The 27923-nt window shown below is 48.1% G+C and overlaps 1 protein-coding gene across 1 annotated transcript in view; it reads right to left on the bottom strand.

The window, feature by feature from the left end:
- The window catches only part of Znf831 (zinc finger protein 831), a 132185-nt gene extending 104834 nt beyond the window's left edge, over positions 1 to 27351 (bottom strand). Inside the window, exon 1 of the mRNA XM_051143903.1 lies at positions 27204 to 27351. The gene's annotated coding sequence lies outside the window, so the exon portion shown is untranslated. The remainder of the gene's footprint in view (positions 1 to 27203) is intronic.
- Between the last annotated feature and the right edge of the window lie 572 nt (positions 27352 to 27923).

The following is a 27923-nucleotide window of genomic DNA, read 5'->3' as shown; positions in this document are numbered from 1 at the left end:
AAGGAAGGTAGGACTTACAATGCTGATGGATGGCTGGGGCGATGGCGGGGTGGGTAAAAGCGCCTGCCACGCAAATGTCAGGACCTAATTGTGAAGCCACCTGTGTAAGGAACCTGTGTAAAGCTGGGTGTGGGGACACATCCGTGACCTTAGCACTCTCATGGCAAGATGGGAGGTGGGGACAGGATAACTGCAGGAAGGTTGAGGGCCGGCTTGTCTGGTCAAGGCAGAAAAGAACAAAACAGATGCTATTGCAAACAAGGTAAAAAAAAAAAAAAAAAAAAAAAAAAAAAAAAACAACCCGCAATGAGTGACACACGGGTTGTCCTCTGTCCTCCACAGGCACACCATAGCATGTCACCATCTGTGTTCACACGCATCAGTGTGTGTGCGTGCACACAAACATCAAACAAAGGAAGATTCATTTACAAACAGCTGAGAGAAGTAGGCTAATAATGAATTCCAATTGTCCTAGCATTTAAGAGATTGAGGCAGGAGGATTTTAACTGCATCATTCATCCCTACAATGGCACAAGACCTTTTCTCGAAAAACAAGACAAAAAAAAAAAAAATGTTCAAGAGAGAATAATGGAAACTCCAACATGGCAAAGAGCACAAACTTATATTTATACAAAGTGAAGTGACCACTAACTCAATATTAAATACAAACAATAACCCAGATCTAACCCTGAGCCTAACCTGTGCCCTATCCTAAAAACTAACACTAAAAATAACTAACTAGTAGCCAATCCTAACCCTAACCCTAACCCCAACCCCAACCCAACCCGAGCCCTAACCTCAACCTCAGTCCCCACCCTAACCTCAATCCCAACCCTAACCCCAAGAATTCCTCACCAAATCACACCAGCATCAAATTTCTGCCTCTAAAGACAGAGAGATCTGAGCACGGTGAAGGTGAAGCATCACGGGGGAAATAACAGCCCAGCAGCTTCTCAGACTCCAGAGGCCAACAGGAAGTGTGAGACATTTTTCATGGGATGAAAGAAAGAAAAATCACAACCAACTCTAACCTCCGTATTCATGACTCTTCTGGACCAAAAAGAAACAAGATGGTTTCAAATAAGGGAACAAGTTAGAGGAGTGGTTCTCAATTTGTGGGTCAAGGCACCCCCCAAAGGGGTCGTATATCAGATATTTTCATTAAGATTCATAACAGTAGCAAAATTATAGTTAAGAAGAAGTAACAAAATAATTCTATGATTGGGAGCCACTGCCACATGAGAAACTGTATTAAAGGGTTGCAGCACTAGTAAGATTTAGAACTAGTGGGCTAGAAGCTCTTCAAAAGGAGTAGAAATGAATGAGTAGAATTAAAGAAAGGAACAAAGAATGAATGAAGGAAGAGTAAAGTATAGGTAACTTACACTAACCTTTGACCCTTTAAATTATGCTTGATGGTTAGGACTAATATTGTAATATCATTTGACATAGTTCTAGGCAAATGTGCAGAAAGTGATTTAAATGTGGTGACATAGAGAGAGGGGCAGGCTGGGGAGCTGGCTCAGTGTACCTAGTGTATGCTGTGTAAACATGAAGACCTGAGTTTGTTCCCCAAGACCACATAAAAAACTGATCACGGCAGTGTGTTCCTGTAACCCAAATTTTGGGTAGTGAGTGCTGGAGACAAGTAAATCTCTGAAGCTTGTCGGCCAGACAATCTAGCCAAATTGATGAGACTGGTCCATTGAGAGACTTTATCTCAAAAATAAGGCAGAGAGCAACCAAGGAAAGACACCTGATGTCCATCTCAGGCCCTCACATCTGCATGATAACACACGCATGTGCATATACACACACACACACACACGTGCATGCACATATACACTGCACCAAGCACACACACAAAAAGGTTAAAAATAAATAGAGGTTTATACACTTTACTCCAACAGTGACACCCACCCACTATGGCAAGTTGCACACAGGCAGACCAAGCCATTCCCCAATGCGCACAGGGATTGGTCCAAGGGTACCCAAGTATAGGGATGCTCAAGTCCCTCCTATAGACTAGAGTCACTTTGCTTAGAAGCCACGCACATCCCTTGTTACTTTTAGGTCATAGCTAGATGACCTACAATAGCCAGCATAAGTAGCCACTATGTAAACCGTGCTGTCTCATTTGAGACTGATAGGAAGGAGGAAGAATTTTCTGATTCAGCTCTTACTTGCTTCCTGTGTGTCTAGTGTATGTGAACACGTATATGAGCAAACACAGCATCCATAGGTCAACGTTGGGTATCTTCCTTAGTAATTCCCCACCTTATTTTTTGAAGCCAGTTCTCTCACTGAACCTGAAGCTCATCAATTTTCTAGGCTGTCCAGCCTGTGAACTCCAGAGATCTGCCTGTCTCTGCCTCCCAGTCCTGGGATTATAGGCAGGTATGGCTGTGTCAGGTTTTTTACATAGATTCTGGGGATCCAAAGTCAAATCTTCATGGGTGGCTAGGAGGCACTGTGCCCACAGGGCTATCTATTCCTTCTTTCGACAAAGTTATCTCCCCAGGTCTTCAAATACATTCTATCCACAGTTGTTTGAACCCACAGATGCAGTGCTTATGGCTTCAAAGGGCAGACCGTCCTGTAGGAATATCCTCTGAGACCTCTCAAACTACAGGCTACAAGTAAGATGCACCTGTCCTCAGCCTCAGATCAGTGACAATCCATACCACACATCTTCCTGTGGCCAGGAAGACCACATGAAAAGGCTTCCTCTGGGCAGTGATGGGGCAGGCCTTTAGTCCCTGCACTCAGGAGGCAGTACTACCTAGAGCTCTTTGGCATGGCTACTCTTTGATTTTCATGAATTGTTACTGTGTTATACTTCCCAACATGGCTTCCGGGGTGGTGCTTATGTCCTGATTGGATACAGATGGCTACACACTTGGTCTTGGATATGTGGTCTCAAGGAGAGATCCCTTCAGGACAGAGATTCCAGGAAGAAATTTGAGTCTTGTGACCCCTGGCATGCCAGGGCATCACAATTAATCAAGCTGTCAATTGGGGTCAATTGAGATAAAGTGCCGACTACAACAGGTGGCCCGGGAGCTAGAGTGGCTCAGCTTTGCGCACAGCAGCAGTAGTGAGTGTGAAGACTGGTGTGAAGTGGATTTTCCTAAGTGTCCTTGAGTGCTTACACAGAGAAAATGACAGTCTCAGCTCCACTAACTCCTACCTCAAGCCATGATCTGAAAGTCAGGTAGCTTCCCTGACAGTCCCTGAAGAATCTCTTCTTTCTTGGAGCTGTGGGGCTGACATACTGAAAAATCAAACACAGAATTTACTGGTGCAAGTTGATGCATGCAGGGCCTTGCAAGCTTTCTGTGTGAGAATGGAAGGTAGGGTGGGGTCAATGGGGACCCCAAAGCTCAGAATAAGGATATCTCAGAATCATGAGAAAGAACCGTATTGACTCAGCTGCTCTGAACCTTCCAGTGTCTCCCCCAATGTCTTAGAAGAGTTACCTTCAGACGGGGATCCGTATGAGACCCTCACCTGGGGCAGATACTTTGAAAGAGATGAGATGGCAGAGCCTCTGTGGAGCCCACTATGACTGTCGCCTGTTGTGCCGACACTCATGAGCAATGTGGCCAGGGCGAGGCACTCAGTGTAGCCCCAGGAAGAATGAGGCAGCACAACCAGGGAGCCTAAGCTGGTAACACCACCAGCAGACACCAAGCACCATATGCAATGGGTCTGAGGGTTTCCACTAGGAAAGACAGGGACCAAGAGCAGAGATCCCAAGAGTTCAGGGACACAGGTATCTTTCCCAGAGATTCTCTGGTTTAATGTGTTTTGTTTTGTTTTTAAACAACATAGCAAGATACAGCGTTAACTGTGTTCTAGGCTGGGAAGCAATGGTCTGGATGTGACGGTGGCCTCCGGCTAATGAGGTTCAAGCACCAGGACTTCTCTCACATGACAAGGACAAGGGAACCCAAAGGCCTACTTCAACTGCATTTCTCATGAGGACTTGTAACTGCGCCTGATGGAGTGCTGAGAAGTTGAGGGGAGCGCCCACGTTCCCACAAAGCTCTGTGGACGGGGAGAATGAACAGTGGGCGATGCCTTCATGAAGACTGGCACCATCAACACAAGGTGGAGATGACCCCAGAACAGTGGAGGGAGAGCCTGTGTGGTAGGCAAGATGGGTGTGTCAGCCACAAGTAACAAGGGCACACCAACAGGGCGAGCTCTCTGGCACATGGAGACCTCTGTAACAGCAATTGCCAAGCCATGGTGTGTCTAGCAGCAGAAGAATTGTCAGCCTGCTAGGATTCCAGTACCTCAGTACAATTACATCCCTAGCTCAAGAACAAGAAACTGACTCCATTCCACTGGTAGGAACCCATGGCTTTCACCCACCTGCCTTCTCAGAACAGAATCACAGATCTATGGACTCTCGACTGCCCTGGAGAGAGGCCCTCTAGGGCTACAAAACACACAGGCTTCTTGCCCTAAGCCTCACAAAGGATGCCTGTGGCATCGGAAGAGGGATTCCTCAGACTCTTCAGGGATTACCAGGATCTCCAAGAGGTAAACAGCTAAAGGAGAACAGAGGAAATTTTGGGACTGCTGCTGAAGAAGGAAATCAAGTCAGTGAACTGTAGGTGATAAGCAATTATGCAATTGGTAAGCCACTGGGACGGCTTTGTATGGTTTTCTGTGAACACTGTGCGTGGATATCTTTGTCTCTATTATGTACGTCTTGGCCTCTAGTTTTGTACGTGAGATTCTGGTGCTTAGCTTTATGACTTGGTCTTCAGCGAAGAAAATATTTGGTGAGACCCTCACCAAATTAGAAGAGCGATGCCCACAGCCTGTGCAGCACACATCACTCCCACTTTCTCACCCTGGAGACAGGTAAAAGCCTCTTCAGTAGTAAGGATGCTTCTTGTGAGTCAAAAGCAGACAGCTGTGCAGTTGTAAGGAAGCTCAACACGTAGACGGGAACACACAGCTGAGTCTGTTATAACTGTGTCAATTACAAATGGTCAATACCCTACACACCCTTCAATGTGCCCTGTATGGGAAACAGTGCAATTCTACCCAGCATTCTCCCTTACGCTGTGCACAGGGCTACGTTTTACCAACAGAGGATGTTGGAGGGATACTTCAAGGGAAAGAAGTTTCTAAACATTCCAACTTGCAGTAGGCAGTCAGCGGTGTGGGCATGGAACCATGCCAGCCACAGGCCTCAAATCACACGTCCTCAGCACCATGGCAGCCTCCCCTGAGAAACAGCCTGCCCACAGCACCCCACACCACAGACCACAGAGTTCACCTCAGCCCCAGCAGCCTCCTGAGGGCCACATGTTCACAGACATCTGCCATTCTGTGCATTCTCCCCATGCACGTCTGTGGAGAAGAGCCCTGCTCTCACTTGTGACCTGAGAGCTCTCAAGACCCGTGTCCTGATACCCAGACCCTCTGCACACACCTATGTCTCCAGCTGTAAGTGGGCTGTCTCCACCCCACAGTCTGGAACGTTACCTACCACTCATACAAGCTGCAGCTAGGCTAAACAGGCCAACAGCTCTACTACCCAGGGGTTGCATCCTACCACCTCATTGGTCTTGTTTGTCCTCCATTGGGAACACTCTTGTGTCTTATAGTGGCTCTTGATGAACTGGTTACATTAAATGTTTCCTGTGTTACTAAGACGTGGCCACTGGACCTTGAATAGATCCATACAGCTGCACAAAGAGAGACTGGGTCCAAAGTCATAAAGTAGCCTAAAAAGATTTAGAGAATTGAAAAAGACCAAGTGTGTTCTTAAACCCTACTGGAATCAAGCCAGAAATCAATAAGAGGAAAGAAACAGGAGAAACCTCAAATGCTTGGAAATAAACAACACACTTGAAAATAACCTAAGTGTCAAAGAAGAAGTCTCAGAGGCAATCAAAAGTACATTGCTGAATAAAAGCAAAAGGACAACAGCTCAGAATGTGGGAGCACACCTAAGAGAGCTCTGAGGAGAAATTTGTAGCATGAAATGTCTGCACTAGAAAAGAAAGTTTTAGGTGAAAACTCTAAGCTCCTTCTGCAATCTAGAAAAAAAAAAGTATAATAATCCTAAGCAAGCAGAAGGAATAAGATAATAAAGGTTGGGGAAGAAATCAATAAAATTGAGACAAAAATAACAGAGGAAAATCAATGAAACAGAAAACTTGTGCTTAGACAAGTTTAATAAAATTGATTTAGAATGCCTTCAGATACAGACAAAGGAAAAATCAGACAAGACACAAACTATCAATATCAGAAATGAACCAGGGGCTATCACTACAGACCTCACAGCCTTCGAAAGGCTCACAAGGGAATCGTTCAACCCACACACACTCAATAACGTGCATGAAATAGACCAGTTCTCCAAAAAGCATAAACTGCCACAATCCACTTCATCTGAAATCAATAACATGAACAGCACTCTAACTATTATCAAATTGAATTTGTGATTTCAAAACTCACGAGTAAGAAGTCTCCAGGTGCTGGTGTAGAGAATTAACGTCACAGAGAAATTAATACCAGCTTTAGACAGAAATTGGGAAGGAGAGACTATGTTATGAACCCAGATATCATCCCAACACCTACAATATGAAGAAACTCAAGCATAGACCAACGCCCCTCGTGAGGCTAGACACAAACCCTTTGCAATGTACTATGAATTGATACTAATACATAAAAAGAACTATGTACCATGACCAAGTGTGCTCCACTATATTTGCAGAGTAGAGAAGGATACTGCATGGCTACCTCAACCAGCTCAGAAGATGCTCTAGGCACCCCAGTACCCACCACGGAAGAAAGTGCTCTTTTGGTGTGACACGTACCATTCACAACACTGCAAATTGAATGTTAGCCATCTTCTCAGTGTGACGTGTACCATTTACAACACTGCAAGGAGAAAGTTAGCCAGTAAGATGATACTGAGGGAGGGGAAGTTGTCCACTGTTCTGACTCAACGGATTTCTCAAGCCTCAGTGCACTAAAACAAAAAAATAAAAAAAATAAATAAAAAGATACAAAATACAGGCAATGGAAACACACACAGACAGCAAAGGAAGAAATAAGTGTCCCTATTGGCAGGTAGCATGACTATCTATGTATAAGTTCTTAAAGACTTTTTAAAGGCCTTTAAAAGTTTCAGATAAGCACTTCCACATATACAAGATCAATACATAAACATTAATTATATTTTATGCAGTTTGTGAATTCCACCAAGATTCAAATTACAATGTCATTTATACTCCAAACTGCTTATATAAAACTGTAACGAAACATGCCAACAGCTCACAGATTGCATTCCTACCGAACACTGACAAAATAGTTCAAAGAAAATGTAATAATAAAAAGACATATTGAGTCCCTGGGTTAAAAGATTCAACCTAGCAAAAATGCCAATTATCACCCTAATTTGTAAGGTGTAGATCAAGTATTATTAAAATCTTAGTAAGAATTTCTGAAAATCTAAAGGGACAGCAAAAGAGAAAAACACCTGATTCACATGGTTTGAAAACTCATTATAGAGCCATGGTAACCAAGGCTGTGTTGTCCAGACAATAGACATACCAGTCAGGCATGTCATCATAACAAAAAGTAGAAGCAGACCTGCATAAAAGTGCTCAACCGAGACGTGGTCTCAGGGTGTACACCAGGCTGGCTTCCCAATCACAGAAAGGCACCAGCCCTGCCTCCCGGCACAGAACGAAAAGGGATTTTTAACCAAAAGCTCGGGACAGTTTAATAGAGAAAACCTAGCATTGCCTCTTGCGGTCCTGAGGAATCAACCCTTTGGGGGTGACGCGGGTCGGTGTCTACTCAAGTCCACAAGAGCAAAAAGGGAAATCCCAGCCTGAGTAAAAAATGAACTCAAAGTGTAAAGTAAGCTCCAGTACAAAACTCGAAACTATGAAGAGTCGGAGGAAAAGGATCTAAGGCAGGGGGGTCACACAGAGGGAATCCTGAGACAAGGCTGGTCCTCATCAAAATGAAAGCTCTTGGCTCTGTAAAGGTCCCTGCAATCAACGCAGCTGCCAAAGGACAAATATCTAGACTTTATGAAGAGCCATGGAAACTTAACAGTGAAAAAAACATCCAATATTAGTGCAGATAGAAAATGAGTGAAAAGCATAAGAGACAGGTCCATGAAGGTGTTTCCTTGGCAGACAACCCTGTGCACTCTCTAGAAAACCACGTGGCTACAAGCATGCAGCTTGCAATGTGAAGCGAAAGCCCGCCCTCACCAAAGTCTGCACTGTACACAACTTCGTTCCACATCACCCTAGCCAGCAGCAGCCCAACAGACCTTCAGCAGGTGCTTAAGCCAACTGCGTATGCCTGTACCATAGAGTCTCACTCAGCCACGAAAAGACTCAAGCTGGAGACTGGGGAGGGATCTCAGCCAACTAAACACCCAGCATGCAAGCCTAAAGGTTCACGTTAGATCAAAGAACCCACCTGAAGAAAGATGGGCGTGGGGATGCACACTTGCAATCCTACCACCAGAGAGACAGACCAACGGGTCCCTGGGGCTCACTGGCCAGTGAGCTTCATCCAGCTGCCAAATTCTAAGCTAGTGAGTAATCCCATTTCAGAAGGCATGGTAAGCTTAGGTATTTTAAGCTTAGGTAGAAGACACCTGAGCTTAACCTCTAACCTCCACACACATGTACACACATGTGCATGATGGCCCCCACCTGCCCACACGGGAACACAGATACCAAAAATAGTTTTTAAAGAACAGAAATAAAAAATAAGATGAAATAATAAGTTGGGTGACTCTGCAGAGACTAGGGCCAAACGAGCAGAACCAGACCGCAAGAGCTACACACTATGTAATTTTCTTTACAAAATATCCTTCTTAAATTTTTATGAAGTAGATCATAGTCTAAATCCATTCATTTGTTTGTCTGTGTATGTGTTTCGCTTGTGTGCATATGTGCAGGTGTGTGGGTGTGAGCATGCCACATCACAAATGTGGTGGCCAGAGGGAAACCCTTCTGCCATGTGGGTCCCAGGTACCAAACTCAGATTGTCAGTCTTGGCAGCAAGTGCTTTTACCTGCTGGGCCACCCTACCATCCCAGGATAAAACATTCCTAAAGCGACAAACTTTAGGGTGAGAGGACAGAGCAGTGGTTACTCAACTAAGGCTGGGAAGGCCGGAGATGGGAACATAGCATAGCTGGCTACTAGCAAGTCCTTGACATGACAAAAAAGTCCTGTACCATTGCCAGTGGGGAACCCGGATGAACACACAGGGAGAGTCTGTTCATTTCTTACAAATCTACAATTATTTCCAGAAAAGACTAAATGATTAAAATAAAAACAAGTTAATAAAAAGGGACAAAATGAAAAGAAAGTTCCCGCTGAGCCCACGCTGTTCAGTGCAATGTCCGCAGGGTGTTAGCTCTGCCCTCTGAGCCCTAAGTGCCCCTGACTGGCTCTGACAGGCCATTTTCCATGATACAGGATGTTTTTATAGCCCAAGCTGGCCTGGAACTCCCAGGATGCTCCTGCCTCAAGCTCCCATGCCAGAATGACTGGCATATGCTATGCCCCACTTTCAGTTACTTTTTTATTTTTTTATTTTTATTTTTATTTTTCCGAGACTGGGTTTCTCTGTGTAGCCTTGGCTGTCCTGGACTCACTTTGTAGACCAGGCCGGCCTCGAACTCACAGCAATCCACCAGCCTTGCCTCCCAAGTACTGGGATTAAAGGTATGGGCCACCATGCCCGGCTTCAGTTGCTTTTTAAATTTTGGCACACTTTCCATTCTAAGTTTTCTTATATTGAAAGTAAATTTGCAATTTTTGCTACCACACAAATGCTTCAGGGTGACTGTGATATGGAAGCCATCACAAACTTCAACTGACGTGAAGGAGACATTCAAGGCCCTGTGAAGAATAGTCAGCCATGGCCAACTTGCACTGTAGGCCTGCTGAGAAATGTAGACACTCCTATCCTGAGACCATCTGTATGCCACTCCTATGCACTGGGGTGACAAATTCCTGACACCCCAGAGATAAGCCCAGTTCTTGCATCTTTGCTACCTACAATCCTTGAGGCTTCTGCTCTCAGAGGCATTTGCCATGCCTTTCCATAGCCTTTTGGGCCTTTGTTCAAAGGGTTGGTTGAAACAACAGCTTGCTCCCCCTTGGCTTGTCCCACATCAAGCCAAGGCCTTCCCACCTTCCTTTTCCAGGCCTGCCTCTGTGTATACAATGTCTGTGGCCTCTGCCAGGGAAACGGTGTCTCTGGCTGGTGACCCCTGACCCCTCGCTGTGAGCTCATTTCCCCCAGGCAGCTGTGTAGCAGTCTCTCAGATCCTTTGGGGAACCCTGCAAGCAGAGAGCTCCCCCTTTGTGACTGTCCCTCCCTTGGCTGCACAGCCAAGTGCAGAAGGAAGCCAAGATTCACATCCCGGCCTTGGAGTCTCCTTGCAGACCTGAGACTGCAACCAAAGCTCAAGGTCCACTCTGATGGGCATTCACCTGTTAGCCCAGACACTTGCTCTCAGCAGGGACGATGGCTAGGGTGGTTAGAAGCCACAACATTATTTTCAACCAGCCCAGACATTTACTGTACCTGCTGAGCTGATGGCACACATCTCAAGTTGCCTCCCGTCCCTTGCTGGGTCAGCAGATAGAACCTCAGCCTTAAACTCTGAACTTTCTTTAAGGAGGAGAGGGGCGTGTTACCCAGTGTTCTCTGAGATTCCTCTTACTCTTTCACTAAAAAAAAAAAAATGACTCTTCCGAGTGGCTGTCGAGAATAGTTGTAAATAATACTGCTCTCAAATGTGTGGATATTTAGGGGTGGCTCTGGTGATGTGGGGTGTATAGGGAGGGGTATATTTTCAAAACTCATGAGCTAATATATATGTTTCTAGCCAATTCACGCTTTTGGTTTACTTAGGCCACCTTTGGTGAACACTGGGTTATAAAGCAACCTGTTTTCTTAGTGATCTTTTACAAGTGTAGACTACTGGATTTTCTGTGTGTGAGTATTTTGCCAACGGTCGTGTATATGTACCCTATGTGTACCCGTTGTTCAAGGAGGACAGAAGAGGACATTGGGCCACTTGGAACGGGAGTTGTGGATGACTGTTATCTGCCCTGTGGATCCTGGGAAGGCAACCCAGGTCCTCTGCCCAGCACAAGGGCTCTGACCTGCTGAGACGTCTGCAGCCGCCTCGTTTGTCCCCGTTCTGTTCAGCAGAACATGAACTGAGGGCCTGGTCTCTGACAACCATTATTAGCTGCAGTAAAACATCTTGGTAAGGAGCAGCCGCATGGTGGACACAACAGAGGCGAAAGAGTTCATTGTTTAAAAACAGGACTAGACGTTTTCTAGACATTGAGTCTGCAGCACTCACATACTTTACGAAGGGTGGTATGTTCTCAGCCGATGGAGCTCTGCTCCAAAACACCTCAGCAGAGAAGAGGAAAGAGAACAACACGGGGTTCCAGGAGCTGGAATTTGAGTCAACTCCATGCTTCCTTGAAGAAAACAAAGCAAGGCGTCTTGAGAAACCTGGAGGGCGCTCAGTGGAGGCGAAGCTCAGCCTGGCTAAGAAAAAAGGAAGTAAATTAATTTCTATGCATTACTCCACAGGACGCAGCACACTTAGAAACAGAAGCGGAGAAGCAAAGACTTAAAAAGCCTTGGGGACCGTGACTACTGATCTGGAAACCAAGAGGCCCAGACAGTCCTTGTGTTACATTGTGCTCTAGAGATGACGCTGGTTCTGGGCTGAATGAGAGCCGGGGAAAGCAGGTCCGCGTGAGATAGGGTTGACGTGAGGCTCAGCACAAGTATTTCCATTGTAGGTGGGCCATGGCACAGGAGCAGACAACACCCCTAATCACTGGGGTGCCATTTTCAGTTAACATGTGGATTTGTTCCAAATGGCTATGTTTGCAGTCGTTTCTGTCTTAGACTGTCCCACCCAGATAATCTTCCCCACTAGGAGAGTCTTCTGCTCAGGCCCCCCCACTCTGCTCTCTCTAACCTGACAGAGGGGAAGGCAGGAGTGAAGGGGCCGAGGACTCTATTGGCCTTCAAGCATCAAGGTGTCTCTAGTAGTGCAATCTGAGAGGCAGAGAGGAAACCAAGAAAACCTGCTGACTCTGGACTCCTGCAGGCTGACGGCTCATGACTTTGAAAGACGGCCATTGCTTTGCTGCATTTTGACCTCAGTAATTTCCAGGTGGTCAGTTGCAAGCTTCTACCTTGTTTTCAGCTAGACTAAGGGAGGGAGTGTTTCTTCTGGACTCTGGAAGAATCAGACTTAATAAATTCCCCTGGCCTTTGGCAAGAGCCATGCAAGTCACCACGGGTATAACAGGCCTGAGGGATGTGAAGGCAGAATAGGAAGGGTAAGCCGCAAGGCCGGGGATAGGACCCCACGCCCATTTCCAGAGCCTTGAGCAGCCACAGTATGTCTCACAAGAGGCTCCAGTCTCCTCCACAGCCAGGCACCTGAGGAACCGTCCAAGTTCTTACACCACCATCCCCTCTGATTCATTGGTGGTGGGGGAGGGAGGGAGGGTAGGAAGGAGGGAGGAAGGGAGGGAAGGAAGGAAGGAGGAAGGAGGGAGGAAGGGAGGGAGGGAGGGAGGGAAGGAGATGTGTACAGGGTACAGCAAATGCATGCGTGTGGCATGGTGTATCTGTAGTCCCAGTACTCAGGAGCAGGTGGCAGGAAGAGACACTAAGGTCATCCTCACCTACATAGTGAGTTTGAAGTCAGCTTGAAATACATGAGATTCTATCTAAAACACCCTGATAAGTAAAACAATAAAAACTAAAGGGCGAGTTGCACAGTCTACACTCTCTATCAGAATATTATGTAATTCTTCTAAACATTACAATAGAGCTTACCCACAGTGAGCAACAGGCACCCAAGAAGCTGCAATGGCATAGTCATCAAAGGAAAACAAAAATAAATTTTCAGAGTTAAATTGCTTTCTGAGGCCATTTCTTTTCTCAAGGAAACAAACAAGAAAGATAAATTGCTCTGTGCTTAGCTCGAGGCTCGCTGGGCAAACTGCAGTTGGTATTGACTGTCTTTAAAGGTAAAACTTTAATGCAGCCAAATGAGCTAGCTGCAAACCATGAGAGGAGGCCAAGACGCCCCAAGTTCAAGGTTCACAGCTGGAAAAAGCATGCTCAAGGGCCAGGCTGTGCTTTAAATAAAAACATCATGTGTGTGGCCAGAGGACATTCAGACAGGTGATTCCATGAGGTGCTGGTCCAGTCACACTTTGGGGGATGCACTTTTCTGTGTGTAACTGAATGCCAGCACCCAGTATATCATGGTACCTTCATCCCTATAGGTAGCCATGACAGGAGGAGGAATGGCTCCCTTGCCGTTGGAGGTTCGGGTTTAACTGCAAGGTTTTCCTAATCCCACATGGACATATACCAAGTGCGGGGACGCAAGACAGACTCACAAACTATGTAAGTCTTCTGGTGTTTCCATAAATCAAATCTGTGGTGACCTTAAGACTCCTCCCAGGGCTTAGTCACTGACCTTGTCACTGCCTGCCTCTCCCACTCTTTGAGGAACCGAACTCATGACCTTCAAAGTGTGTTTTCAAAAAATGAATGGAGTGGGGGGACGTTCTGCCTTGTTTCAGTGCCAATGCTTACACCACAGGACACAATCTGAGAAGAGGCAACGCTCCACATCCCGTTTTGAGGAACAGCCATTCACTTTCTTCGGAACTCTGTGTCAATGTCCCCAACCCTTTCTCTAGTTTCTCAACCCCATGCGCCATCCTAGATTTGAGCATCCATCTCACACAGATGGTTGCACACTTAGCATACTCTGGGGGTCCCCGCTACCCCTTCCAAGAACAAAGTCAGTTCCCAGCCAACATCCGCTGAGCAACGCTGGACCAAAGCCCACCTTTCCTGACACCACTTGGAGACACTTAACATGTACACACCAGGTAGAAACTGTATGGTAGGAGGCCGCAAAAGCTTCAAAACAAGGTCGGAAAGCACAGGCAAGAGCTGTCACACGCATGTTAGGCGGCTCTGTGAGACGGAACAACTCCCTGCCTTGTGAGCACACATATCAGGGTTTCACACTGATCTGTAGCCTTTAGGGGCCTGGCTTTCCTGACAGCCTTTGTGGGGGGTGGGGGGTTGGGGGCGGCAGAGGGATCCCTTCCAGTGTCAAAGGCAGATGCTAATCCCCATCCTGTGTAATGAGGAACGAGGCTGTGTCTGTGGCGCGTCTAAGAAGGAGCACTCCAGAGACTGTGAGGGCCTGCTGAGGGTTGCTGTTCACCAGCACACGGAAAAGCATATGTCTCGAAGTGTGATTGGACCAGCACCCTGTGAAATCACCTGTCTGCATATCCTCTGGCCACACAGATGATGCTTTTACTTAAAGCCTAATGAATGCAGGCTTGGTTTTTTTGTTTGTTTGTTTGTTTTTGTTTTTTTATTACCCATGATAATGGAGGTCAAAGGTCAGCCAGATAATCGAAATGGAAACTTTATTCCTCGTGAGTTTCTCTCCTTTCCTTCCTTTCCTTCCATGGCTTCCCAAACCAGGGCCCAGTCCTGGTGACCACTGAAGGAATGCTACACTGCAAGCCTCATCCCACCCCAACCAGGACAGGGCTCCAACCTTGCAGAGCGGCGCTGAGGCAGAATACCCACTCTGTGGGTCCTGTCTCACACACATTCCTTGGGATGTCTCATTTGCATGAGTTGCACCTTTATTTGCACTGGCTTGCCTTCATCATTTAATTTGCCCCACACTGTACTTCCTAATAATGTATTTTTGTACTTTCCATGAAAATATTCCATAATTATTGTGGTGGTGATGGTGGTGGTGGTGGTGGTGGTGGTGTGTGTGTGTGTGTGTGTGTGTGTGTGTGTGTGTGTGTGTGTAAGAATACACGCGTTGGCATGCACATGTAAATGACAAAAGTCGACATTGTGTGTCTTCTCCAACAGCTCTCCGCCTTGACTTTTGAGACAGGGCCTCTCACTACTCCCGGAGACGAGTAAAGCAGCTCGGCTGACTGGCCGACAAGCTCTCGGGACTACAGGCTCGCTCCGCCATGCCTGACATTTTACATGCTGCTCAGGATCTGATCTCAGACCTTTGCTCTTTACCCACTGAGCCATCTCCCCCAGCTCTAAGTATCACACCTCTTTAAAAAGTTGTATAATAAAAGGTGCCACCAACCCCAGCTTGGCGCAAGAACCGAAGGGTAACATCCTGCAGGGCTGTTGGCACTCATGAGAAGGCTAGGCCCCAACCTGTGCATTTCTCAGAGGTGACCAATGTCACAAGAAGGTCACAGTGACAAAGAGTTAATATGGACACCTGGGAGAAGCTTGCTGGCTTTCTGTCAATCTAAAAACAATTCCTAATAAATAATTTATTCAAAGAATAATAAATAATAACCTCTATGTTTAGTAATATATCAATTTGTTTATTATAATAATAACTATTATTGTTTTTAGTATGAGTCCCTTCTAAAGTTAAAAAAAAAAATTATATTAAAAAAAAAAAAAAGACACTGGGAGTGGTGGCACACGCCTTTAATCTCAGCACTCAGGAGGCAGAGGCAGGTGGATTGCTATGAGTTCAAGGCCAGCCTGGTCTACCGAGTGAGTCCAGGACAGCCAAGGTTACACACAGAAACCCTGTCTTGAAAAACCAACCAACCAAACAAACAAACAAAAAAGACAAGAAAAATATATTATGTACCCATAGGGCTTTGCAGACCAGTCTTGAGAGGTGTCGGGCTAGACCTGCACGTCTGAGATTCCCCGTCCATCAAACTACCAGATGGGCTGCACCAGAGTTGGCTTCTCTGGCCCTGGATCTCTGTAGGGACCATGATGCCAAATAACAGAGAGACTGACATTCCACACGGCTGCCCCAGAGTCTCAGGGGGGCCCAGCATGTGTAGAACCTCAAAAGATAGGATCCTTTGGGCCCAAATATAGAGAGCTACAGCCACCATGTGCCCTCTCACCTCCTCTGACCTGTGGCCCCATCCTGCTTCTGGGCAGCCAAGGCTGTCCCCAGGACTCATTTTGGAACAGTTCCCCTCCTGCTGGCAGAGCTGTCTCCATCAAGAAGCCTGTGGCTGGTGCTCTGGGGGAAAGGTAAAATGGTGCACCTCCCAGGGCTGGTACACCAATGTTCTTCTGCAGGTAATTGCCCAAACTATTGCTGCGGGCTGCGCTCACGCAGTGCCACACATAATCAAAGTGGAATGAGTGGCAGCCGAAAAGCCAGGGGAAAGCAGAGCACTTATTTCCCTAAGATTATGCCCCTGTGATGTGGCTCCTGAGTGCTTGACTCTCCCATTTCTAATCACAGAGTGTAAAAATGAAATTGTCTTTTTCTTTTTCTTTTTTCTTTTTTTTTTTTTTTGCACCGGAAAGTGATTTTTTTTGGGGGGGGGGGCATCACCCACTGTTTGGAAGATTAAATTTTTTCAGGCCAGAAAGAGGAAAAAAAAAAAAATTCTCAAAATTTCAGCAAAAGCAGACAAACAAGGAAAACCTTGGTCTCCCTCTGTATGTTTCCTAAGTTTTCTAAGTTGGAGTTGTGGCTGAGCCCCTGCCACATACCCACCATGGTACAGTGGGGGAACTGGCTAATTGTTGCCTGTTGAGTATACTTATAAAAGTGTCGTGTTTAAACATTTCAATAAACAGACAAAACCACAAATTTGTGTGTTAGCCTGAGCCAGCCATTTCTACAAGCCAAGATGACTTGTGTCCCTGTGAAGCCAGCTGACAACAAGTCCTTGATGACCTCCCTTGGGACTTTGGTCTCTTGAGCCCACCGCCTGTCCTCTGGCAGTCTTCTTGCTCTACGTCCCTTCAAACCCGTTTTTGGAAAGAGGCAGAACTGAGATCAAAAGCTACTGAGCTTGGCTAGTAAGCCAAAGATCAGAAACACAACCCAGCAAGAAGGGAAAAGCTGCCCTGACCTCAGCCCCTCTCCTCCCTTGAGCATGGGGCTCACCAGCTGCCTCCCACCAGGATCTTGTTTTTATTTCTATATATTTTTATTCTTCATTAAAAGTGCTTTATGGAAACAGTCACTCTTAAAAAAACAAACAAACAAAAAAAAAAAAAACCAGAAGGCGCTCTGGCCTTCACAGCAGTACAGAGACACTGATGGCACCCACTAAGAGAAGCCAGCCAGCCATAAAACCCAGGAAGTCCTGCATCCTGTCCCAGGGGGGATGCAAGAGGCTCATCCAAGGGAGTTAAATGGTGATTAGCAGGGGGTGATGGAGGAAACAGTCAAAGGGATGGATGTTCTATTACTTAATTAGCTAGCAGTTGGTCCTCCTGCTTCTGTGGCCCACAGTTCAAGGGTACAGTCCTTCTCGGTGAAAGAAGCCACATGGGCAGCATCCCAAAGCAGCAGTCCATCCGTCACATTGCAGGTCAGGCCAGGCAGCAGAGAGCAACACACACATGTGCTCAGCTTGCTTCTTCCTTTTTGCTACAGCCAAGAGCGTGGACCGTGGAATGGTGTTGCCCACACTCACTGTGTTCCCACTCAAACAGCCCTCATCCTGACAGTCACCCACAGGCATGGCCAGATGCCGAGTCTAGTAGCTGATCCAGAATTACCTACAATACTTGGATACTTGGATTTGATAATCAATTTCAACCACCGCAAATACATTCCGGAGGTTTGCGTGAGACGGCCACTGTAGCCAATAGCCCTGTAGTGCCCATGGAGACATTCTTAGCAGGTGGAGCTAAGTTTTCTTACTACCATTGTCACAAAGATAGAAGACATCAGAGGAAACTGTAGGTGTTGCAATCACCTTCATGGTGTGAAGGTTGCACAGGTCTGTGCGTGCCCTCCAAATTATCCAGGGCATAAAGGTTTTCTAGAGACTCTACTTTTAGTTCTGAGAACTAACTGACAATCACCTCCCACTGTCCACAGTGGCTTCCTCTGATGTTTGCCAAGTCAAGCCCTGGATATAGGGACTCCCCCTTCTTCTCGGGGTCTCCAACTCAACTCTTATACCAAGGACCCAAGAGGAGCCTAGAATTGTGCAACAACCATGCTTTTGGGCGGGGGGGGCCATCTGACCAAGCAAGGTCAAGCTCAAGTCTCCTCCAGCACCATCCTTCCTTTGACCTTAAAAGCAGATAATACTGTAGGACACGATCCTCTTCCAAAAATCTCCCCTTCACTTCCCAGTCAGATTCAGCATCTAAGCTAAAAACCATCTGTCCCCTTCTTCTCTTGAAGGCCATGGGGCAGAGAAGAAAGGTGACCGGCGACTGAGCAAGCCGAAGCAGCCCCGCCTCTCGTCAGACCCTCCACCGTGCCACACGCCACCGCCAGCGTTACTCCATCGCTTCTCTTCAGAGTGGCGCATTCTGAGCAGATGCGCCAACACAGGCACACACACACTGGTGAGTGAAGATAAAAAAACATCAGTCTGTGTGCCCTGCCTTGACCACTTCCCTATGGCTGAAAGGGGGCCTGGACTTTTTCTGATCTCTTCTGTCCCTTCCTCCTGCCTAGGACACTTCTCTCTCTCTGCTAGACTCTCCTGTCGTCTTTTGTGTGGTGCACAATCAGGATAACTGGAGAGAACACGGGATGGCAAAGAAACTAAACAGGGCCAGGCGTGGTGGCACATGCCTTTAATCCCAGCACTTGGGAGGCGGAGGCTGGTGGATCGCTGTGATTTCGAGGCCAGCCTGGTCTACAAAGTGAGTCCAGGACAGCCAAGGCTACACAGAGAGACCCTGTCTCAAAAAACAAAACAAACAAACAAACAAAAACAAAAAGAAACTAAACAGGCACCTCCACCACCCCCACCAACAGAACCTACAAGAGAAGATACATGTGCTCTCCCTGGTGCCAGGCAAGACACATTCAACCATCATGCGCTTGCTCAACAGGTGGAAAGCCAAACTTATTCCTAGGCTTCCTAGCAGGCAGAGGACCAGTGGCGAAGACTATGGGTCTTGTCTACAGGAGACTGACAGTCCGGCAGGCATGTTCATAAATAAGAAAGTACATTAAGTTAAATACACCCCAGTGGTAGTGAATGAGCAGGAGGAAGAAATAGAGCTGTAAAGAGCCATCAGCACAGCGAGACCCTCCTGAGTGACCCTAGGGTGTTGGAGGCCCAGAGAAGACAGAAAGCACAGAGACCCTGAGATGGTCCCTTGCTTACAAGGCACAAAAGCCAACAAGAGGCCAATGAGGATAGTGCTGGGAAAAGCCAGAGGGCATGCAGGGGACAAGTGACCCAGAGTCTCCAGGGTGAAAGGAGAAATGGTCTGCCAAGTAGTAGAAGGCTTGGCATGGAGTCGGGGTGGTGGGGGTGGAGATGGGGGGATGGTTGAGAGAAATGGCCAGGTCAGGACAGAAGGAGCAAGAACAGGGATGTTGGAGTTTCCATGGGATGAACAGACAGATGCTTAAAGCAGATCTCCTGAAGGGTGGATGTGGACCTGCCTCTTCACAGTACTCAAGAGACACTAGAAAGAGCTGGCGCCATGGAGTCTCTTTGTTTGTAGCTCCCAGTAGGCTGAGAAAAGTTTGGAGGCTTGCTGCCTGAGTTCCATTTCCCGTAGGGCTACGTGTGCATTCTATAGAGTTCACCGGCATGTGTGGAAATGTATATTGGGTATCTTTGGAGAAGTGCCAGGTTCTGGATGCATCTGTTTCCTCCCCTGAAGTGAGAAAAACAGATCCAGGTCCCAGATGTCCCTCTCTATAAGGCTTGACGTAGACAAGGGGCATGGGGAGTCACTCCTGCCTCTAGGGTCTCATAGCTCTGGGCACGTTCTGAACCCTTGGAACCTTAGGTCAACCCCTCTCATGAAACCGTGCACTCCTAGACAATTCAGACAAACAGCTAGCATGTTCCACCTAATTCCAAATGGGCACACACTGAGCAACTGTGCAGGGAAACACATGCTGTGTGCACTGCAAGTGAGGGGACACCGGGACTTTCTCTAAGAAGGATCTCACTACCACACAAAACATTAGGCAAGTATTTTGCTCTCCGACACTACAGTGCCCAAAGTCTCCTCCTGTGCTATCCTTGACCTTCTGGAGATGAGGGGAGCATCAGCCACCAGTGCCTGGCACGTTCTAAGACATGCTGACAGCCCAGGGGAGAGTCCAACTCACTCTGCCAGCCTCATGATCAGAGCTCTTGGCTGGGGGACACTTAGAAAAGCCAGACAGTGTAGTGTAAGTAAGCATTTCACCTCAAATGCCTTGGTGTCCAGTCTTGATGAAGCAATACACAGCTTCTGCCAAGCCTCTCACTACTCAGAGATCCACCCCACGGGATGCACCCAGACCAGCAAAAAAGGCCAGACAGAAACCAGCCCCTGACCTTCCTGAAAGTCAGGCAGTAGGTCCTGAGTATGTTTCGCATCTTGTGGACTTCCTGTTCCCTCTGGGTAAAGTTCCTTGAGATTTGGCTCAAATAGAACAAACTCAAAGTTGGTTGGCCAGAGCCAATACACATGTTCTCTGAAGCAAAGGTGACAGGAAGCCAAGTGGGACACAGAGCTTAGAAACAGTTCATCCAAGGCACTGTCTGGGTGACTCTCTGAGGACAGTAAGGCTGAGAATGGTGTTGGGAGGCAAGTGAGATTTTTGGTCAAGGTGTTCAGGGCACCTGCCTCTCCCCTCAGAGGCAAAGAGTGCAGACATAAAGTTCCATCTCCACCCAGGGAAAACATTTGAACAGCTCCATTGTTCTGGGGGATAAGTGATGTCCCTGGTCCATAAGGCCCTACATTTGATGTCTCTACTTGCCTCCAATCCTGCTTCTTGTCATCTACAGCAAATCCACATGCTGGCTTCTTGCACTCTTGCCTGTGTCAGGGTCCCCAGAGAGCCACACTCACGGCCTGGAATGCTCTGTCTATCCCTCATTACCTCCTCCTGACCTGTCACAACCTTAGAAAAGCCCTGGATCGGTGGTTCCCAACCTTCCTAATGCTGCGACCCTTTATTACAGTTCCTCATGCTGTGGCGACCCCCAACCATAAAATTGTTTCATTGTATTATTATGTAACTTTATTACGTTGTGTAATTTTACTATTGCTATAAATTATACTGTAAATATCTGATAGGCAGGTTATCTGATGTGTGACACCATCCCCCAAAAGTGATCAGGACTCAGAGGTTAAAAACCAGTGCTCTCGATACTGCCTCAGCCATCTCAGATCCCCCTGAGCACATCACAGTGATAATTATTAAGTGTATTGTTACTTGTTTCCCATGAGGCATCATATTCTCTCACCTGTCCATACTCATGGCCAGAGGCAGATGGGTAGCTGGACGTGTGGATGCACGAGTGGAAAGATGTGTGGATAAATGGATGACTAGGTGGATGGCTTGGTGGCAGATGGGCATGCAAATGATGGACGGATGGATAGATGAGGGAATGATGGGCGGGTTGCTGGATGGCTGGGTAAATAGATGGGTGGATGGGAAAAGGGAACGTCCAATCAAACAATGCTTTCTGCTCTTACAGTTTCTCCTTCACACTTGTGACATGTTGCCCCTCCCACCTGTAACTACCCACAGTCTCCTTGGCTCACACACTCAAAGCTTATACCCCTACATGGCGGATCCCAAGGGCTGCCTTCTCAAGAAAGGCCTTAAGAATCAATCTTCTTCCAGACAGAAATGACCTTTCTGTAGCCTGAACTCTACCAATACCACCTCTGTGACCGTTTCTCGGGTGAATCTTTGCCTGACTGTGTTGCAGAGGGCTTCGCTTGAACTTCAAACTTCGCTTGAACTTCAAAGGTGAGAGACAGTCCCTTTTCATTGCTTCACTGGTGTGACCAGCTATGATATACCCAAGACCTCCAAGCCACGTGGGACAGAAGCACCTTACCAAATATACCATTCACAGATGAAGACCAGAAGCCCACAGCGGCGAAGTGGCTTGCCCTGAACCAGCCAACAAGACATCAGCAAGGACAACTATGGCTTCAGGTTTCATGGCCCATTTTCTTACTTACAGAAAAGTAAGGGTGTCCTTTGGTGTAGACTTCCCCCTCATACTGCCAGACAGAAAACTTCAGGGCAGCCCTCTTCTGGGTGTCCCCTTCCTCCATCCTCCTGCACAGGAGAGTATCTCCCAACACACAACACCAGTGAGACTTGGAGGCCAGTCCTTCTAACTCTAAAAGCGCAGATACCAGATAACCTTTATCACAAACGATACGAACTCCCTTGGGGCATTCTTTGTCTGGGGGATCCATGCCAAGACAGAGTATATCCTACTCTCCTGGGCCCCCATGGTCAGATACCTGGCCAAACTACGGAGCAACTTCTGGAGTTAAATCTTCGCTTACCGCCGTCCCCAGTCCCACTGTATTGTACTCAGTTAGGGCAACATAAACCCCAGGCCTGGAGAATTAAGTACACAGTGTTCACCCCCAGGCCAGGTGTAGCATGGTGGTGGGGCTGTGGGTTGTATTCTTCAAGGGCTCCGATCTTACAGCATCTCCTTAGAGGAACACCAGACGGGAGGACGGGCTTCCTTCTCTCCATAGAGCAATGCCAGAGCTTTGGGGGGAGGTTATCCCAGGAGACAGGAGCCATGTGGCTTGCTGGGAATATACAGATCAAGGTGGCAGGTCACGCACACATCACCACGCCCCACAGCCTCATGCATCCACCTCCACACCAGCCTCCTCACATCCGCATCCACGCCGAGAGAATGCGAGAACACATGTGTGCATTCACCCCAGCCCACATGCGCTGCGAACGCAGGCCTCCCAGGGTCCCAGTGGCTATCAGCCTTCTGCTACTCTTGCCCCTGCTGGAAACCCATGGGCAACAAGGGGACCTGCTCATGGATCTCCCACCTAGGTGAGCCTGCCAGGAGGGCCAAGTGTATTTGCATATAATTTGCATATAATTTGCATGTGTCGACACAGCCCTCCCATTTCTGCACTGAGCTTCCCCAAGCTAACCTGTCATTACTGCCTCTCCGAAGTTGGCGCCGCCGCTCACCCACCCACTGCCAGTGAGTACACTATGCAGCGAGACAGGCAAGGCGCGGGCAGATCAGATCACTTCACTGATTCACACCAACCGCACTGCCTCAGTTTCTCCTCTGGACCATGGGTACCGACACAGCGCCATTCAAAAACTCCTGACATAGAGTGTCCAGAGTGAAGGTTTGCAAACATGTAAAAAGCTCTTTCCTTGTGCCAGAGGGCCCAAGAATTACATCTGGGTGAAGAATTGGGTCTCCTAGGCCTCAGTGACTAGTTGTCAAAATTACAGGACTCTTAGTAAAAGTTTTGTATTTGCAGAGAACAGTGAATAATGTTTTAGGGGGATACAACCTCCTTATATCAAGACAATACTCGCTGTTAACTTAAATTCAATGTCCTAGATTTTATCTAAACAACCTACCTGGGGCTGAGGCCCAGGACCTCCTGTCATTAATAATATCCTGTTTTCTCACTGTTCTTCCAGTGCTCAGGGGGACATGGTCTCTGCTTCCCAAATGTCCTGCTTCCTACTCTTGGAAAGGAAGAGGGGGCAGGAGGCTTCAAGGGAGGCAAATTGAGAATTTCTGGGTCCGGGGGTGGGGGTGCTTCCTAATCTAGGTACAAAGCTAGACTATGCTCCCCTCTGCTCTCTGAGGAGCCTGGGCAGTTATCGCTGCAAACGTGAGGCCATGCTTCCTGTGGTGAAGGGCACACGTGTTTTCATCAACAGAGCCGGTTTCTAGGGCCTCTGCACAGGATGTGAGGCCCGTGGCAGGTCACAGAGGAAGAGGCGAGCCATGGCAGGGGTTGGAGCTTGGGGACCGGGGTGGGGGCGACATATGGGCCAGGCTATTTCAGTCCAGGGGCTGGAGCAGGAATCCAAGGCTGTGGTTACCTACAGAGCCATCCATCAGCCTTCAGTCTGGTTTTCCTGGTTCACACTCATCAACTTGACCCCTTCAGAGAATTCGGCGTGGTGCTAGACTCTCTCGACGGCACCAAGGAGGACGCAGCAAGGCTCAACACCTGAGCTCAAGGCCCAAGCTCATTGGTTACTCAGAACCAATATTAAAGGAGCTAGGGGACTAAGGTGTGGCTGAGTCGGCAGAGTGCTTGCCTAGCATGCACAAGTCCTGGGTTTGAGATCTGCAGCCCTACATAGCACACCTGCCATCCCAACACCAGATGGTGGAGGCAGAGAGATCAGAGCGCCTAGGTCATTCTCAACCATATAGCAAGTTTCAGACCATCCTAGGCTACCTGAGAACCAAGAAAGACAAGAGAACACCCACCAAGCTTGGGTAGGAACGTGTGTGGCAACTCGGGAGTGTGTGAGCTCTGAACCTAAGGGCTGTTGCCAGGCCAGGATTTTCACACCAGGGAACAGGGACACCGCTGATAAACACATGCCTTACATGTACCTTTTTCGCTCAAGATTTGTAGAGAAGAGCGATTGTATGGTGAGACCAGAGGGCACATTATAGAGTGTAGTAACAGATAAAAGCATCCGACTCCACGACTCCACGTTTCTCTCCCTAAAGGAGGCCTGGGCAGGCTCCCACCCTGCAGGCAAGTTGCAAGGATGACATAACACAAAGCTCTATTCTTCCCTACCTCCAACGGCCTCAACGAGACCAGCCCTCTGAGCTAGTGGTGAATCTGCAGCAATGCCAGCTGGGGCACCAAGGAAACCACTGGGGCTCTGACAGTTTTAGACAGGCACCCTGTGGTCAGACCTCCAGTAGAGGCCGGGGCCTGGAGAGTCACTTTCCTGTTTGGTCTGGCAAGACTTAGCCACGTATCTGTGGCTCAAGTACAGCCAGCTAGAAAGGACCAGGGACCGTCATAACCGATGGAAACCCATCCTCTGCCTCTGCCTCTCCTGGACAATGTCCCTGGCCTCCAGCTTCCACTTGTCCCCCTTCTCCTATGCCAAAGGTATTTCAGAGGAAGATAGAAGGAAAGTGGCCAGGGCACTTGGGGGAGTCTAAGGGGATAGAACAGACTCAGGCCTGTGAATCCAGAGTAGGACAGCTCAGGGTTCTTGATGTTGCCATCTGAATACCAGGCCAAAATGGAGGTGGCGACATGACACCAGAGGCAGTGTCCTGTTGACCCACGCCCTCTGTTCAGGTCACTATTTGTAACAGCTTCGGATGTTTAGAGGGGGGAGATTCTTCCCCAGGGTCTGGAAATGAAGCTGGCCATGGTCGTTAGGGTTTCTCTACACTCAAAATCTCTTCTGTCTATAGAGGGGACTCTCGTGTGCCACTAGACACTATGGGATGTCTCCCAGCTGACTTTGAAGAGTTCATCCCAGGCTGGCCTCAGACTGGCCAACCAGAAGGCAACTATTCATGGATGAAACCTGTGTGCTGGCCTCCATTGATCCAAGACACAACCATGGATGGTTCAGGCTCACTCTCAGACTGTGGGAGAATCTTCTGGATCACGGATGGTTCAGGCTCACTCTCAGACTATGGGAGAATCTTCTGGATCACGGAAGAGAACATAAGGGTGGTTGGTCACTTTGGATAGGACTGTGGTGGATGGACTTCTCTGTTCTCATTGGTCTGGAGAGGATGTTAGTGCTCTGGGGCAGCTACCTAGGATGCTGGATGCCATCAGGCCTTCCATTTTTCCCTTCTGCCTGTGCTCAGCCTGCCCACTGCCTCTGTCTTCTCCTGGAGATCATGGCTCTGTGCCAGGGGCCTCTCTATCCCTGATGTAGTTTTTCAAAAGAACAGACTTACTTGAAACAGAAGCAGGCTTTGAGGGGGAGGTGTATAAAAACCTACTTTGTCAAAGTCAGCATCCCTCTTCCTAGGGGTAGGAATGCCCCAGGGCCTCCCGTTTTTATTCGAAGCTGTATCCCCCACCCACTACTACCACCTCTATCACCACCCCCCCACCACCCCAACAACAACACACTAATTTCAGCTTGTACAACCTTTCCTTTAAGAAAAACAAGACATAACAATTGTAGTTCTCCCTTGGCCAATGGCCAGGCAGTGAAGAGCTGGAGCCAAGAGACTAACGGATACACCCGGAGAGGCCAAGGGCAGAGGGCAGAACATTCTGGACACGTGTTTTTGTCAGAGACTGGCCTGAAAGGCCTTGTGGAGAGTCCATGCTTGAGATCAACACCTTCAGTCTGAATGGCACGCCAAGGACCTTCAGAACTTTGTATGGAACATGCCTGTGACATTAATTAATGCCAGGCAAACTGCAACAGCAGAGTTTGAAAACTAAAAATAGAGCTTTTTCCAACTGACTCATCTCTGACTGCACAGAATTCTCTCAGCTTCTCCTGTACATGTGCATTATATTATTCCCTGTTTCTCTATCTCTCTGTCTCTCTCTCCCTCTCCCCTTCTCCCTCTTTCTCTCTCTCTCCTCTTTCTCCCCACCTTTGTTTTTCTTCTTTCTTTGTGTTGGGAGGTTCCACTTGTGGAAGCAATGGTCTCCCTCAGCTACCCTCCGACCCATAAACATGCTTAATAAGCAAGGAAGTCATTGCTTTCTTTTCCTGGCTCCCATGGTCCTAACCCGTGTCATTTGTACTTCATATTTTCCATGCGGATGCCCCTGCCTGTTACATCACATACAAGTCTATAGCTTCGTTTCCGATTACAGTCCTATCTATTTTAAACTTTGTTGATTTCTGCAAGGAAGGAAGCCTATTTCATACAGATTAGCTGGACAGCTGAGTCTGATTGCTTCTGATTACCTGGCTTAGGGCCACTAGGGAAAGAAGTTTCCCAAAGCCCCTTGGATGGAGGACCATTTCATATGGCCCCCAAAGTGTGGGTCACTGCTCACTCTGGGGAGGAAGGGCCAGCAGCCTTAAGTCGGAAATCAACAGGTCAAGGAGAAGGCAGGCTCACACACTGCTCCACACCTCAGGGTTTGGAGGCTGTGCTGGAATATGGAGGAAGGAAGCGGGGGAGGGGGAGGGGGGGACCAGAACCCCCTGGATTCCAGAGCTCTTGTGTGCCCCTGAGTGGGGGATTGTGTCAGAAACAACTGCGTGTGTTGGAAAGAGGCATCGGTCATGCTTGCCTCACAGTCATTCAGAGGCAAGAGACCTGGCATCAGGATCAGAGCCCGTCACCTGGCCTTGCACCCCAGGTGCATAAAGAAACCACAAAGTCCCCTCTCACCTTTCAGTGGTCAGTCCACAGGCAGCGGGGGGCTGCCGCGCTCTCCTGAAAGCTGGTGGCTCTGATGAGGCAGGAGGATTCTCCCTGCTCGTCCCATCTCTGCTTCTCTTTGTGCCTCCTCTAGAGAAAACCGAGTGCTGGAGAGTTAAAAAAAAAAAAAGACGAATGGTGTGTGTGGGGGTGGTGGGAGTCGGGGGGGGGGTGGAGTGCGGGGTGTGTGTATGGGGGGTGGCAGAGGGACACCGGGGGGGTGATAAGCAGCCTGCCCTGGTGTGGGTTTGGGGTAATGGCCGACACAGGGGAGATGGCTTGCCTGCCGGAGCTCAGCGCCACGGCAGCTTTGTGTGGGCGGCGGCAGCTCACGGCTGGGTTTCAAACCATTACACTGAACATTTGCAAACAGATAAAAAAAAAAACCCCATTGGGCACAAATGGAAACTTTTGCTTCCCTACTTTCCACACTCTTTCTCCCTCTCCTCTGCTTAGGGTTTCCCTGGAGGAAGGTCAGGGTGGTTGCTGACCCCCTCAGAGCTCCTGACCCCATCTCCTCCAACCGTTCCACCCTCATGACCACCACTGTGTACAGCAGGAGCCACTGAGCAAGACATTCACCAAGCCCTTCGGACCCATTCACGTAGGCAAGGCTCTCGCCTCCAAGGTCTCTCTTCAAATCCAGACCCTGGAAGCCATCCAACTGAAGAGGGTCTTAGACTTCCGTGT

This window comes from Acomys russatus, chromosome 4, assembly GCF_903995435.1.
Source record: "Acomys russatus chromosome 4, mAcoRus1.1, whole genome shotgun sequence".
Lineage (NCBI taxonomy): Eukaryota > Metazoa > Chordata > Mammalia > Rodentia > Muridae > Acomys > Acomys russatus.
The sequence above is the reverse complement of the archived record's forward strand: the minus strand, read 5'-3'. Positions and strand labels throughout refer to the sequence as shown.